At 37.1% G+C, this 8,171-nt stretch overlaps 1 non-coding gene across 1 annotated transcript; it reads right to left on the bottom strand.

Annotated features, from left to right (window-relative positions):
• Positions 1–301: 301 nt before the first annotated feature.
• Positions 302–408, bottom strand: LOC121229897 (small nucleolar RNA R71). Its single transcript, XR_005927851.1, has one exon. It is a non-coding gene; the product is annotated as a small nucleolar RNA R71 (small nucleolar RNA).
• Between the last annotated feature and the right edge of the window lie 7,763 nt (positions 409–8,171).

Below are 8,171 nucleotides of genomic sequence, written 5' to 3' on the forward strand. Positions count from 1 at the left end.
TATGTATGGTTGTCCATTCCTAGTGAAAATTTTATTGGATTAGAATGTTAGCAACTGTGGTATTTGACGGAAAGCTTTGTTAATCCGGTTAGTTATGATCATCATTTCTTATATTTTGGAATTCTTTTCTGATATGCTAGAAGAAAGTCGATGGTGAAAATTTAGGTGAGACCATTCTGATGTTTCTATTGATTATGGTTTTATATATATATGAGGGAAATATATTATCTCTGTTATGATGGAATTCCAGAGCGTATAAACGGTAGTTTCTTTCTAGTTTTCTTTGAGGGCTAAAACGGCTAAATTACGTAATGATATCCCTTCTTTTGTGCAGATGGATTTAGAAACACTTTATGATGCATAGGAGAGATACAAGGACTTATTGAGAAGGTGCCCTCACCATGGGTTACCGCTTTGGCTGCAAGTACAAACATTTCACAATGGTTTAAATCCTTCGACTCAGCAAATGGTTGATGCAGCTGCTGGCAGAACCATCAATAATAAAACACCGGAAGATGCCTATGAGTTTATAGAGGAGATGTCACTGAATAACTATCAGCGGCAAGTCATGAGGACTAAGCTAACGAAAATAGCCAGCGTTTTTAACGTCGACTCAGTTATTGTGCTGTCAAATCAGGTAGAACTTCTCAATAAAAAGATTTTGATGGTTTTCTTAGTTCTACACAGGTACATCCAGTAATGAGGTGTGACTCAAGTGGAAGAGGTGTGCACACAGAACATCAATCCTTCAATCCCACAACCAAAGAGGAACAAGTCAACTATATCGGTAACAATAACTTCAGATCTCAAAATAACCCATACAGTAATAGTTATAATGTAGGTTTGAGGAACCACCCAAATTTCTCCTGGGGTGGTCAAGGAAATCAAAAGCCACAAAATCCTCAGGGTTTTCAACAGCCACCTTATCAACAAGAGAAGAAACCGAACCTTGAGGAGATGCTCTCAAAATTCATATTAGTGTCAGAAACCCGTTTCTAAAATACCGAGACAATACTTAAGAATCAACAAGCATCGATCCAAGGGCTTGAAACTCAGATAGGCCAACTATCCAAACTAATCTCCAAATGACCACAAGGTAGCTTACCAAGTAACACTGAACCCAACCCACGGGAACAGCTCAACGCAATTAATATCCAGAATAACGAAGGAGTCATGGAGCCTGAAACAGAACCAAAGCAAGAAACAATGGTAAGCTAAAAGAGAGATGAGCTAGATCAAAATACAAACAAGCCAGTGACTATCAAATATGAACCTCGTGTGCCATACCCTAACGCTACAAGGAAAGACCGCTCAGACGAACAAATCAGTAAATTCCTAAAACTTTTAAAAAATTACATATTAACTTACCGTTTATTGAAGCTTTGTCGCAGATGCCAAATGCAATGAAATTCTTAAAAAAGGTTTTAGTAAATAAGTTGAAGTTGGACGAAGCATCGCATGTGGAGCTAAACGCAGTCTGCTCAGCTATTATACAGAATAAGCTACCCTACAAATTGAAAGATCTAGGGAGTTTTACAATTCCTTGTTTAATTGGTAGTTTAGATATAAGTCATGCATTAGCTGATTTAGGGGCTAGTATTAACGTCATGCCTTACAAAATGTTTAAACAACTTGCTCTTGCGAAACCTAAACAAACTAGGATGAGCATTCAATTGGCAGATAAAACTATAAGATTTCCTAGGGGTATTCTTGAAGATATACTCGTGAAAGTAGATAAGTTCATATTCCCCGTTGATTTCGTTGTTCTAGACATAGAGAAGGATAATAACACCCCTTTGATATTAGAGAGGCCTTTTATACAAACTGCTAAAAAAATTATTGATGTTGGCACAGGTGAACTTACACTTCGTGTGGGAGATGAAAGGATCACCCTTCAAGCTCGTAATTCTAACATTACATTGAACATTGAAGGTAATAGTCCACACCAATCTACTAAAACTGACAATATGACTTTGCAGAAATTGAGCTTAAAAGACGTTTACGAGCCATGTTCCAGAAATGATAGAGGACACGTTCATGAAGAACGAAGGCTACGGATAGAGGAGCGAGACGAATGGCGAGCACACAAACCGAGAACTGTAACACTCCTAACCCGTATCCGTTGTCGGAATAAGGTTATGAGGTATTACTTGACTGAACAAAACTTTTATAAGTTCAAAGATACTTACCAGACATAAATTATCAACAATGCAAACCTGTCTCATTGATTTTCCGTAAGAGCTCTTATAAAATTTCTAAAATGACTCACTATCAAAACATAACCTAATATCTAATAACAAATTAACTACTATCAAGTTATAATAAAAAAATTTCAACACTTTAGTTCAATTATAAGGCTTCCCTAAACAAAATGAGCAAGCCATCTTCGCATGGCTATAATGTATACAAAGTCGAAATATCATTCTACCTATAGTCTATCCTATACATGCCTTAAACCATGATGATATACAATCTTCTCAACTCACCTAATGACTCGATAGTGTGATGATATCTCCGGCTCTTTCAACTCGAGCTAAAGTATAAACCTATAAGATGTAGAAAAGAGAACACGGAGTAAGCTTCAATGCTTAGTAAGTTTTAAGCAATGCAAACAATTAATTTACTTATAGATCGATTACTTCAAATTTTCAAGAAATCATTCCTAGATAATTGCCATTTTGGCCAAGTATCCATGAACATAGTGCATATTTAGCAAATTCACCTCACTTGAATCTGAACTCAATTAAAACCAAATATTGAAATCACAAATAAGATCATAAGAACTCGAAAAGCATCTCATTAACTAGTTTTAACCATGTTTGCAACAAAATCACAAATTCACTACAAGCTATCTTCCTGAGTAATAGTCACTAAATTATTTATAACTGGAGCTAAGAAATTCCAATTCAAGTGCTGTTAATTTTCCCAGAAAATAGACTCATATATCTTCCACCACCAGATTTTCAGAATTTTTGGTTTGACCAATCAATACCATATTTTTATTGAAGTTTCCCCTGTTTCACTGTTTGACTATTCTAACCACTCTTCACTACGAATCAATTTTCTCATTATACAGAATTTGAAATATGTTATCGTTTATTTAATTTCAAACTAGAATCATTAAGGAGTATAAATATATAAATTTTATCTTATAATCATGTTTGTACAATTTACAATGATTTTCTAAAAACAGAACAGGGGATTTCAAAGTCATTTTGACTCTATCTCACGCCACTTCAAATATCTCATTATCTACAATTCTTTTGCTTACAAGGTTTCTTTTATAAGAAGCTAGACTCATTAAGCTTTAATTACATAATTTATTCAGCTTCTAATTCAATTTCCACAATTTATGGTGATTTTCCAAAATTAAGCTATTGTTGCTGTCCCAAGCAGATTTATTACAAATTTACTCTTTCACACATTCCTTGCATTCAAATTATCTAAACATGTATATCATGTCATTCAAGTTCGAACTCATATAACATAGGCATTAAAATGCTTCACTAACAGCTTTAGTTCAATTGAAACGAATAAAATACAATACCATATTCACATTTAATTTTCCATGATCGTAATCACCTAAAAATAAATCATATACTTCCACAAACCTTTCCACAAGGACCAAGTGTTTATATTTGAATATAAACATAGAATCACTTCACATAACTTCACACATTTACCGAATATATCACGATCACGTTTATAGTCATAACACTTATTCACAGATGCATCACTTTATATATTTATAATTTAATTCAAATCAAATCGCATACGAGTACATGATACGTACCTGGCCAACTTAATATGTAATGCACTTTCAATTTGTCAACTTAGTGTAGGATCTTGTAGTTGTATACTTTTATCAAATTCATTGGCACTTGGCCTGCTAGGTATAAAACCCGAAATTATATTACCAACACCAGCACGAAGCCTGCGGGTCTTTAGCCCGGACACATTTCCAGCACGAAGCTTGCGGGACTTTAGCCCGGATACATTTCCAGTGTCTTGCATATTTATTCACATGTTAACACATTTCACATAACATATCACATTAGCAATTCAATTGCTTCATTTGAATATAAGCACAAAATATACACCTACCCTTTAACTTTCGATTCAATAATCATACACAAGGAATACAAAATCTTTTCACTATCCCAGTTTCACTTTTAATAACCATTCGGCTATATGCCATATTCACAAATTATTTCACACACAACCTCGATCCAGTAGGAACAATAGTCACAATTCTTCTATTATACCAATATCCCATTCTTTGACTTTGTTTCATAATAGCTATTCGGCCACCACATATATACCATTCAATTCACATTCGACTTTATACAAACAAGTACAATAAAATTGTATACACATATTACACACTTTCACATCATCACTTAATAGTCATTCGGCCACATTATATACATAAATCATTCATTTCATATTCGGCTTTATAGCCTAAATTCAATATACTTATTGCAAATCGAACTTGTAAAGGTCAAATAATTACATATCATATTATATAATCTTAAGCGCGCAACAAATAAAATTTAATTACTTAAGGACTTACCTCAGACAACGATAATTGGAACGAGATGACAAATTGACCACTTTGATTTTCTCTCCGATCCAAATCCGAATTCCACTTTTGCCAATCTAATTAATATCAAATTAACTCACTTATTCAACATTTCATTAAATTTTATCTAAAGACACATAATTTGGGCATTTTGCATTTTATCCCATAACATTTCACATTTTTACAATTTAATCCCTATTTCAAAATAACACAAATTACTCAAAATTTCCAATTACCCATGTTTAGCCGAATCTTACCCATTACTATACGAGTCCATATATTTCATTAATTTCACATTTTAGTCCCTCAATTTATTATTTTTGCAATTAAGTCCTAATTACTCAAAATTATCACAAATTCCAAAACAAAATATGTTAAGCTAAAACATATTTTTCATTTTTCATCATTAAACCATAAAAATCACAAGCTATCAACAATGGCACAACTCAAAATATTCATCAAAATAAAAAATTCAAGCATGGGTTTTGTAGTACTCGAAGCAACGATCTCAAAAACGTAAAAATTATTAAAAATCGAACAAAAACGAACCTTGTATGGGCTTGAATATTGACCGAACCCTAGCTTGCTTTCTTTTCTTTTTATTTTGTTTAGTTTCGGCTACCAAGAACATATGAACACTCAAATATGGCTTTGTTTATTTTATGTTTATATTATAATATAACATATATTATATAATATTTAATTTACTTATATATCTTTACTAATATAATAGAAAAACCATGTAACTTATATTTTATGCCGTCCCCTTACTTATTAATGGGATATTTACAACATAAATGTCCCAACTTAGAAAGCCACTAACAATTTGGCCCTCATGCTTTAAACTATCAAGTTTTTAATTTATGTGATTAAGTCCTTTTTATTAAATCAAGCACACAACAATAAAATTTTCGTACGAAAATTTCACACATATCAATTCACATACTTTAAACACGGAAAATAATATAAAAAATATATATATATTTTTTACTCAGATTCGTGGTCCCGAAACCACTGTTCTTACTAGGGTCTAAATTAGGCTGTTACAAGAACACATGATAAATCGAAATTATGCCAAAACAAGCCCGATACCTCTCCTAATCAACTTAAGGTTGGTGATAAAGCCTTACTAGATGTCGCAGATCCCCACATTGTCACTACCACACCGAATAAGGAAATCCCTCTTAGGGTACTCAGTATTTTTCCATTCGGTATGGTGGAGGTGAATCACCCAAAGTTTGGCACTTTTAAGGTAAACAACACCCAATTAAAACCCTATTTTTATAAGGTTGATAGCAGGAATGAGGAGTATAAACTCGAACCACCCTGACCATTCACTAGAGAGGTAAGTCGAGCTTAGACTATAAATAAGCGCTTCTCGGAAGGCAACCCAAGCACTAACATATTTTTATTTCTTTATTTTTAAATTCTAACAAGTTAAATCATTAACTTTATCTTTGAATTGCAAAGTTTTTCAGCACACACGGCCAGGAACACGGGCGTGCCTAAACCCGTGGCCAACAGGGGAAGAGACACGGCCGTGCTATACGGTCGTGTGAAAGTAGGACATGATTTCCCTAAAACACGGGATGCGATAAATCCCCACGGCCGTGCGACATGGTCGTGGATGAACTTCATAGGTGAACAGGGGCGTGGGAATGGAACAACATGGGCGTGCTAGGGGCAAGGCTCGATTCTGTTTCTTTGACACAGGCGTGAGACACGCCCGTGCCTTTAAGCCGTGGACAACAATACACGGGCATGGTACCCTAACACACGTGTGTGGGAGAAGCGGACAAAGCTAGGCATGGTCGTGCGACATAGTCATGTGCCACACATGCCCAAGACACACGAGCGTGGGATAGTAGTCGGGCACGACCTAAATCGCAAAATTCGAAAAACACGAGCTCACCCTCAGAGTACACGGGCGTGGCCCTAGGCCGTGTGGCCCTCCCCTATATAAGCAAACCACTGTTCATCTCCTTCCTCCTTTCAAAACCCTAGCCAAAATCTACCCTTCCCCACTCCCTAATCCCTATTCCGGCCACCATTCCCCAGATTCTCACTTCCCTAACCCCCAAACCACCCTCCAATCCACTCCCCCTACATCAATCCTCACTTTCCCCTCTCTTTTCTCTCTATTTTTCCTCCACAAGGCTATACACTCAAGGCCCATGTCCGTGCTCGCCATCAACACGCCCGTGTGCCACCCTACAGCAGTTTTGGTTCACTTTCTCAACCTTGTTTTTCCAATTTGTGTTACTACATTAGTATTCAATATGCCTTACAAAGATATTGTTACTATTACCAATTTGTTCTGAATAAGTTAGGAATTTGCTTTAGTATTTTCTATATTTAAATTGTTTAAGCTACTAAATAGCATAGTTCTAGGATTCTTGCTTGACCAATGATGCATTTTTTATCTCGGTATATGTTTCTGAATAATCATATAATTTTTTCACCTCTCGCTTGATATCGGTAAATGTTAACACATCTTGAAACTACTATACCAATGCTCCTACATTTTTTGGTACCTTATGTCATCATCGAGAGGCAAGAAGGCCGCGGTCCCATCCTCAAAGAGACATAGGGGATCGGGTTCTTCCTCAGTACGTGCTACAGCCAAAGTTCGGCACCCATTCCTTAAGTTTCTACAAGCTTCGCAGGAGGAGCTATTTTAGATACTATGCGCATGACCCCTCACTACAGGTAGCTGCATCAACTGGGCTGTCGTTGAGCAAGTCCAGCTAGCTGATGCCATCCGCGCCCTCTTGTCCACAAACCCATGGGAACGGTTCTTCGCTATTACCGAGCCCACTTATTTAGAGCTAACTTTAGAATTATGCTCTACTTTTCATTTATAGGTGGTGATGACGAACAATGACGACCCCAGCACCATTCACTTCCGATTACGCAGTCTAGTTCACGTGATGAGTATCCCAGAGTTTGGAGTCACTCTAGGACTTTATACCAATGAGTTTATGGAGGAGGAGGACATGCATGCACTACCACGTAATATCCATATTTCTCCCTTCTTGTGCTGGAAGGCTTTGGCACCACTCTCTTCCACCTACGACCCCAGTCGCTCGAAGGCCTAAGCTCTCCCCTCTTCCCTATGATATCTCCATGCTATATTGGCACACACCTTGACAGGAAGGAGAGAGAACACCGGTGTCGTCAACATCCATGACGCCTACTATTTATGGTGCATGGCGAATGCACATGTGACTAACTTGGCATATTTCATTGCTTTCGCCATTCGCCATCAGACCAAGTGGCATCGAAAGTGAGTAATCTCTATCGGCCCCTATGTGATGCACCTTGCCAGATATTTCGGCTTCCTCAACACTGTGGCCCAGTCATCAGCAGTTACACTGATAGGTCAGATGACCTCACAGGGCATCACAACTATGTTGCACATGAGGATGATTGAGCGCCAACGTGGGACCGATCCTCCTCAGTATCGTCTCACTCATGCCATTGACGAGGAGGATCTTGAGGACATTCCTGATGATGTCCCCCCACAGCACGAGGAGCCTCTTACCATGCCACCTAGGGAACGACCAGTTCATGCGGTTGTTTCATTGGC

The sequence above is a fragment of the Gossypium hirsutum genome, chromosome A05 (genome assembly GCF_007990345.1).
Source record: "Gossypium hirsutum isolate 1008001.06 chromosome A05, Gossypium_hirsutum_v2.1, whole genome shotgun sequence".
Classification (NCBI taxonomy): Eukaryota; Viridiplantae; Streptophyta; class Magnoliopsida; order Malvales; family Malvaceae; genus Gossypium; species Gossypium hirsutum.